Source organism: Staurois parvus, unplaced genomic scaffold (assembly GCF_062004578.1).
Source record: "Staurois parvus isolate SC_StPar_1 unplaced genomic scaffold, SC_StPar_1.0 ptg000131l, whole genome shotgun sequence".
Taxonomy (NCBI): domain Eukaryota; kingdom Metazoa; phylum Chordata; class Amphibia; order Anura; family Ranidae; genus Staurois; species Staurois parvus.
This window is the reverse complement of record NW_028317927.1, coordinates 10,496,161-10,505,191: the sequence shown is the minus strand read 5'-3', so window position 1 is coordinate 10,505,191 and position 9,031 is coordinate 10,496,161.

Sequence of the window (9,031 nt, the reverse complement as noted above, 5' to 3'; positions counted from 1 at the left end):
CAATCAGTACTGTCCAGTCATGGGTCTTGCAGCCTCATAGGGGAGAATAAAAATTCCTCCTCTAATCTTTGTTAACCAGTGCTCTGCTGGACACTGATAGAAGTCAGAAGACTGCTCTAACTGCTGATGAGAAAAGGTATTTAGCAGTTTATATTTACTAAAATAATTGCATTTCTATGTTCTGTATACTGAGGGAGACCAGATATAATGAATGCAGGGTCCTGGGTTTAGTAACGTTTAGGAATGTTTCACTAATCTTGAAATCTGATTGGTGGCTGTCAGAACTTGTTAGTATTGGCATGCAGTGGTGAATTTTGTGCTGCCCTAGGCAACAAAAAAATCGGAGCCCCCCCTTCATGGGGGAGAAAGCCTGGCACTGACCACCACCACTGCCCCCTGTAGAGAGATACTGACATTGACCAACAAACACCCCTCTCCCCTGAGAGAGCCTTCCACTAATATACAACCCCCCCCCCCACCCCCATTCCCAGAGAGAGAAAGACACTCACCTTCACGGCTCCAGAATATCCCTGGGAACAAGAGTCGGGTTCTGCATATCAAGCAGCCTATAGCCTCTCTCAGATTCCACCTGGTCCCCATGGTGCATGCGTCCATTCTTCCGTGGGGTAGTGCTGCCCCCCTGAAAAATGCCGCTCTAGGCAAATGCCATGTTTGCCTTGTAGTAAATACGCCCCTGTTGGCATGGTTTGTATAAAAAGCTGCAGGGAGTGTTCTGACATCCTCAAAAGATGTGTTTTGGGATCACCACATTATCAGCAGAAGGATGCAGGTGACATACTAAGACTAGAGTGAACCTTTAAACTAGGTACACACTCATCATTAACTAACGGGCTGGTTCACACCATAATTTCTTCATTTCTCATGTGTTTTTGCATATGCATTAACATGTGTTTTTGATGGTTTTCAATGCGTACCTGTTCATTTTTTCCCTCATTTTTAATTTTCACACTTGAAAAATCTCAAAACAATGTGTGTTTCTGGTGCGTATATATGCACCCCAGAGAGTTTACATGTGTTTTGCTGTGTTCCAAATGCAGCAGGTTCCACTTTTGTTGTCTGCACTGGTGGGAACAAGGGCCATTGGAAAACACTGTCCATGTGTTTCTGATGTAAATTAAAAATGCACTGGACTGCATCCGGTGTGAACCAGCCCAGAGAGTCACAGAACTGAACCACGTAACAGGTGTCTCAACTATTCTACATGCACACTTGTCCTGACTCAGTGACAAAGTAAGGAATGATGCAAGGATGACAATGACAATCACAGCGCTAGCACCTTGAAAGAGTCATCACTGCCAACTCCCATATTTGGCTCTTTTTTTTTTTAATCACTTGATGCTGTGCTGTGTGTCATACTGCTACTCACCCATTACTGATGACACATGAGACATCAGAAGAAAAAATGCACACATATGACATACTAATGACATACTAAGATGCAGTGGCCACATGCAGAGCCTCATTTCTAGGGCAGTGACTGGTATTCTTCTGCACTGGATTAATCCCAGTGACCGTCAGGGCACATAGAGAACAATTGTATTCTAAGTGCCACATTCACACTTCAATGCAGTTGAAGTTGTGCTGAGCTGCAGTAAAATGCAGACATGTAGCATTTTACTGAAGTGCACAGAAAGGCACCACATGCTGTGCAGAGACAGGAATGAAGTGTCACTTTTTGACACATCTAATAAAGTAAACCGTGTTATGTGCTGAAATGCATGTCATACCGCCCCATAACTGCAAATCTCTGCAAGTAAAAACGACAGCTGTCTCCATGCTTAAACGAATGGCCACTGTCAATGAGCCCTTATAAATTCTCCTTCTTTAGAGCCATGTGGATGCCATAAATCAGAGGTCTCCAAACTGCGGCCCAGGGGCCAGATGCAGCCCTTTGCTTGCTTTTATCTGGCCCTCGAGGCATTATTTCTCCCATTGCAAGCAACAGTGTGGCATAGGTTCTCCCACTGACATCGATACAGGGGTACTATTCCTCCTATTAACAATGATGAGGCACTATTTCCCCATTGATACCAATGATGGGACACTATTCCTTTCATTGATACTAATGACAGGCCACTTTTCCTCCCTTTGATACTAACGTTGGGGCACTATTTCTCCAATTGATACTAATGATGGAGCATTATTTCTCCCATTGACACAAACGATGGGGCACTATTCCTCCCAGTGACACCAATGAGGGGGCACTATTTCTCCCATTGACACCAATGATGGGGCACCATTCCTCCCATTGACACCAATGATGGGGCACTATTCCTCCTGCTGAAACCAGTGATTGGGCACTATTCCCTCATTGATACCAACAATGGGACACTATTCTTTTCATTGATACTAATGATGGGGCACTATTCATCCCATTGATACTAACGATGGGGCACTATTTCTCCCATTGATACCAATGATGGAGCACTATTTCTCCTAATGATACCAAGGATGGGGCACTTTTCCTCCCATTGATACTAATAATGGGGCACTATTTCTCCCATTGATACCAATGATGGGACACTATTCCTCCCATTGACACCAATGATGGGGCACTATTCCTCCCATTGATACTAACAATGGGGCGCTATTTCTCCTATTGAAACCAGTGATGGGGCACTATTCCCCCATTGATACAACAATGGGGCACTATTCCTTTCATTGATACTAATAGTGAGGCACTATTCCTCTCGTTGATACTAACAATGGGGCACTATTTCTCCCATTGATACTAACGATGGGGCACTTTTACTCCCCCTAATACCAATGATGGGGTACTTTTACTCCCCCTAATACCAATGATGAGGCCCTATTCCTCACCCTAATACCAATGATGGGGCATTGTTTGCTTCCACTGACGCCAGGACATTTTCTTCTCCCACTGGTCACAGTCCAGCCCCCCCTAAAGTTGAAGGACAGTAAACCGGCCCTTTGTTTAGAAAGTTTGGAGACCCCTGCCATAACAGTGAGGTTAATTTACTTGAGTACATGCTGTTCTCTTAGAAAAGTGAATGATATTAAGTAAGGCTTTTCTAGTACATGATTGATTGACTGACATGAACACAGATTTACCTCATTTACTAAATGAAGTGAACATTAATTATAGTCCTATAGGGCTAATTTACAATTGGGGGAGGAATGGGTGGGGGGTAGTAGTCTCCACTGCAAGCTTGTGTGACAGAGTGACAACGCAGCAGCACAATTTGTAAACAGAGGCAGAGCAAGAAGTGCCTAAACAAATACCTAGATCACCAGGTATGATTTAAATGACAGCTGAAAGTATATATATATTAGGCCTCATTCACACTGGCACTCCCGCATTTAAGTTTTCTAAACACTGGAGCAGTTATCTATTTTTTTACCTCCTAGAGCACTTTTCCCTGTGTTCTAGATGTTCCTGCTTTAAAGCAGGTTTAACTATGTTTTCATGCTGCATTTAGAGTGTATAATGGGAATTCTGTTTTCTCTGGATGCAGGTAAATGTACCGCAGGTAAAATTCAGTGTGAATGGCACCACTGAAAAATCATTACCTGCATTTATATGTGCTGAGAAATGTTCTTTAAATGTATATAAAAGTAGGTGTGAAACTACCAGGCAGAATGAGGCCCTATCCAAAATCTAACTTTGATCAGCAAGATCAGCATGCAGGAACTAGATAATGTTCAGTATGCTCTGTATTCATATTAGCATGACATCATTTTACTTTGGCTCGCCTGTAACCTTTATACTAATAATATTTTCAGTGAAAGTCCTCACTACTCACATACCCTTTATATTCCCTTAGGGCAACGTTTAACTTTTCAGTAAATCAGCCTTCACATTTTATCCCTGTATAAAACATTAATAAGACCTCACCTGGAATATGCTGTTCAGTTTTGGGCGATTCACAAAAAGGATATCAGAGAACTGGAGAACGTGCAGAAAAGGGCAACCAAACTGATACAAGGCATGGAGGAGCTCAGCTATGAGGAAAGATTAGAGGAACTGAATTTATTCTCTCTTGAGAAGAGGAGATTAAGGGAGGATATGATCAACATGTATAAATACATCAGTGGTCCATATAGTGAACTTGGTGTAGAGATATTCACTGTAAGGTCATCAGAGAGGACAAGGGAGCACTTTTTACGTCAAGAGATAAAGAGGTTTAACCTCCAAATACAGAAAGGCTTCCTTACAGTAAGAGTAGTGAAAATGTGGAATACACTTCCTCAAGAGCTGATTCGAGCCAGCTCAATAGATTGTTTTAATAAGGGCCTGGATTCTTTCCTAGATACACAAACTATAATAGGATATTAATATTTATAGGCAAAATTGATCCAGGGAACATCCGGTTGCCTCTTCGGGAATCAGGAAGGAATTTTCCCCCTGCTGGAACAAATTGGACCATGCTTTATTGAGGGTTTTTTGCCTTCCACTGGATCAACTGTGGGTATCGGATAGTGTACAGTTGCAAGAAATAGTATGTGAAACCCTTGGGATTACGTGGAGTTTTGCATGAATTGGGCATAAAATGTGCTCTGATCGTCATCTAAGTCACAACAATAGAAGAACACAGTCTGCTGAACATAATACTACACAAACATTAGATGTTGCCATGGTTTAATTGCACATAACATGTAAACATTCACAGTGCATGGAGGAAAAAGTATGTGAACCTTTGGACTTAATAACTGGTTGACCCTCCTTTGGCAGCAATAACCTCAACCAAACGTTTCCTGTAGTTGCAGATCATACCTGCACAACGATCTGGAGTCATTTTGGACCACTCCTCTTCACAAAACTGTTTCAGTGTAGCAATATTCTTGGGATGTCTGGTGTGAATCACTCTCTTAAGGTCATGCCACAGCATTTCAATCGGGTTGAGGTCAGGACTAGTGCTGTGGAACATCCAGGTGCTCTTTTGCAAACTTCAAACGTGCTGCAATATTATTTTTGGACAGCAATGGCTTCCTCTGTGGTGTCCTCCCATGTACTCCATTCTTGTTTAATGTTTTCCTTATTGTAGATGTGTCAACAAAAATGTTAGCATGTGCCAGAGATTTCTGTAGGTCTTTAGCTGACACTCTGGGATTCTTCTTTACCTCATGCAGCATTCTGCGCTGTGCTCTTGCAGTCATTTTTACAGGACGACCACACCTAGGGAGAGTAGCAACAGTGCTAAACTTTCTCCATTTGTAGACAGTCTGTCTTACCGTGGACACATGAACATCAAGGCTTTTGGAGATACTTTTGTAACCCTTTCCAGCTTCATGCAAGTCAACAATTCTTGATCGTAGGTCTTCTGAGAGCTCTTTTCTGCGAGGCATGGTTCACATCAGACAGTGCTTCTTGAAACCAGTAAACCCAAAACAGGTGTGTGTTTTTTAAGGGCAGGACAGCTGTCAGCAACACATTCAATATCATCACACTGATTGGAGTCAAGGTTGGCTCACTCCTGGCTCCAATTAGCTCTGGGAGAAGTCATTAAGCTGGGGCCTCACATACTTTTTCCTCTCTGCACTGTGAATGTTTACATGTTATGTGCAATTAAACCATGGCAACATCTAATGTTTGTGTAGTATTATGTTCAGCAGACTGTGTTCTTCTATTGTTGTGACTTAGATGACGTTCAGAGCACATTGTATGCCCAATTCATGCAAAACTCCACATAATCCCAAGGGGTGCACATACTTTTTCTTGCAACTGTATATGGAGGCTTTCCATTTGTGTATGTTGGTTTTCTTTTTTTTTGTTTTCTCTGTTGGTTGAACTGGATGAACTTGTGTATTTTTTTCAACCATATTAACTGTAATTATGTACAGTAATTGCAAAGCAATATATGTGTGTATGTTGGTGGGTGGGGTTGTGTGCTTTCAACTGGTAGGCTTTCCTGTAAATTGTGTATTTTACAGGCAAAAAAAGAAATACAACAAAAATACTTATTCCTCTTTTAAACAACTGCTCTGTAACTACAAAGTACACATTTTACACTGTAATTTTATTTCCTGTTTATTATTATTATTATACAAGTTTCATAAAGCACCAACAGTATGCACAACACTTTGCAAAATGAAGGCAGACAGTACAGTTACAATACAATTCAATGCATGAGAAATTAGGGTGCCCTGCTTGTTATAGTTTACAATCTATCTCTTTTTTTGTGTGAAGTATGGTGGGTTTACATTTTATTTGTAGAAAAGAGGGCAAACAAATAAACTGATCATATAAAAGGGTGTTAATTAGGGTTAAAGAGAATTTTTATGAAAACAAAATAAAAACACTTTTTTTTGCAGGTTTGTTGCAGCTGGAGTTAAGAGCAAATGTTCTAATCTACATCGGCAGCTGCAACAAATTAGCATGTCAATACTAGATTGTTACATACTTTCAACTGGTGATCACTGTAACAAACTGTTGAGGCCATGCGGCAACTTGCCAGTGACAGGATTGCTATGAGATCAGAGAGAACACTCACTTGCTCTTACAAAGTCACTGTTCCAGTGCTGCCGAGATTCTGCAGCATTTTGCCCAATGGTACTGCAGTAGAAGATGGTAGTGATCCTAGCTGTTGCTGGAGAGTTGCTGTAAATGGTAAGATTTCTAATGTCATATGTGATTATTGAAGGAGCCACTCTGACTGGTTCCTGCTTGTACAACAGGACTGGTTGTCAAACTGGACAACTGGAGACGACATTATAGGACAAAGTAGGTATACTTTATGAGCTAAATTCAAGTCTTAAGCTGGCCATAGACAGTTCGAATCTCGGCTGGAGATTCAAACCATGTATGGGCAGGCTGAATGTACCCAAGTTGATCAATCAAACGCCTTGGGTACAACCAGCCTGTTGGATTTTACATGTGATTATTGCTTGCAGCTACAATGCAGTAGCTCCGCGGGAGGGATTCCCCTATCAAACTGGACTCTATTGATTGGGGAATCGAGTGATTTTCTTTCCTGCAACACATGGTTGCAGAAAAGAAAATCGTTCCATTTATGGCTTTACAGGGTATTCCTAGTTTATCCTTTGTCCATGAGTAGCTATCAGGTTTGAGACACTAAGGCAGGCCATAGACGGGCCTTTTATCGGCCGAATTTTCAGCCGATAAATGGAAAATCGGTCGGCCCCGTTGCTGATGCTTCCACCCATGTCCATGAAAAACGGCCGTTTTTTCCGGATTTTCCAACGTGACCGATAAAAATAAATGAGGAGATCCGTGAAAAACGGCCGACGGGCTGGCCCCACTAACGGTGTAATTATCGGACTATTTTTCGTGCGGACGAAAATTTGGCCGATAAACGGCCCGTCTATGGCCTGCATCACAGACATAATGATTGTTATCTAATCCAATTTTAATTTGGGTTGATGTTGTTATGCGTGCAGGTAGCAGCCAATTATCTTTGCCATTTGTTCTAATGAGAACAATTAGTTTGTATTGTTCCCCCGGAGATAAGGCCAACAGTGGGGGCATTACATATAAAAGAAAAGTGACAATGTCATACTAATGCTGGGTACACACCATCAGTTTTTTTTTTTTTTGTTCAACCCAGCGGCTGGAAAAAAAAACTAAAGAGCTCAGGAGGAGCTCGCTGTACTAAATATCCAATGTTAGTACAGCTATCTCCCCGCTGAGCTATTCTGTTCTGACAGGGGAATGGCCCCCCACCAAAACACCACTGGCTGCCAGCACTGATCAGATGCTCATTCTCCAGCATGCCCATCCAACAGAAGCCGGCTGTTTGGCTGGCTTCTGTTAAACAGGGGTACACGGGTCGAATTTTAGCCGGTTTCAATTGAACCAGCTGATACCAGCCGATATTCAGCCCATGTGTACAGGGCTTAACACAATTCTTTTCTTATCTCCAGGCTTTAATTAGCAGAACTAATGTTACAAAAAAAATTACAATTGCGAACAGGCAGGGTCTTTATTGTAGAAGAGACATGCAATGTTTTTTTTCTGCAATAAAATACATCTATCTGCCTGTTTGTAATCTTGTTTAGATTGTACATTGAGCTGTGTATTCCAGCAAACTGCCTCTGTCCTGGGATGACTGTACTCTTGTGCATGCGTGGGAGTGATGTCATCCTGCACTGACCAATCAAGGTGGCTGAAGACCATCACCCAGAAGAAGAAGGGAGGCGATGCCGGCACCAGCGAAGCGGGGAGAAGATGCCGGCACCAGCGAAGGATTTCAAGGGCGTCAGACCATTGGAACTCAGGTATTCTTACCTTTAGTTATGCTTAAAGCGTAGCTGTGTGAGGGAGGAACTGGCTCATACAGCATATAGCAACCAATTAGAGGCAAACCTAAAGTAGGCCATAAAGGACTAAAGTATCGAAATTTGGCCAGTTCAGCAGTAACTGGACACAATTTGATCCAAGTATGGGCAGGGAGGTTGTACAGAACCCAATCGACCACTGAACCTCTGTACAACTGCCCTATCACATTTTCTCCTCTCAATCAGCACTGCAGTCACCTGCAACACTGATCAGTGTATTCTGACAGTGGGGAAGTCTCCCTGCTGTCAGTATACATTAGCTCAACAGGAGGATTCCCCCATCAACAGCAAATGTGTAGATGGGGTAATTGATTCAGTTTTTTTCCATTCAACCCATTGTTGGAGATCTGGTGCAGATGGATGAATCTCCTACAGTGCCTATTTTATTTCGTCAGCTAGCCTTGTCAAATTACCCAAATAGTGGCTTCATCTGATTGGATGCAGCCACTCCTCAGCCATCAATTTTCTACCTGGCTCTTTTGATTGTATGGCCAGCCTAAGATTTTGGTTGCTATGTTGTGACCACATTCACCCTATTCCTGTTGGTGCAGTGAGGTGTGTTATAAAAATCCTGCTTACTGTATCTTTGTGCTTGTTCCAGCAAAACACACCTTCCATAGGTATGAATGATAACACATGCAGGGTGCATGTAAAATGTGAAATACTACATCTGCACCACATGAAAGTGTGAATGTGGCCTAAGGACATTGAACAATTAAGGCCTAGTGAAGTGTTGCGTTTAACTTAATTAAAT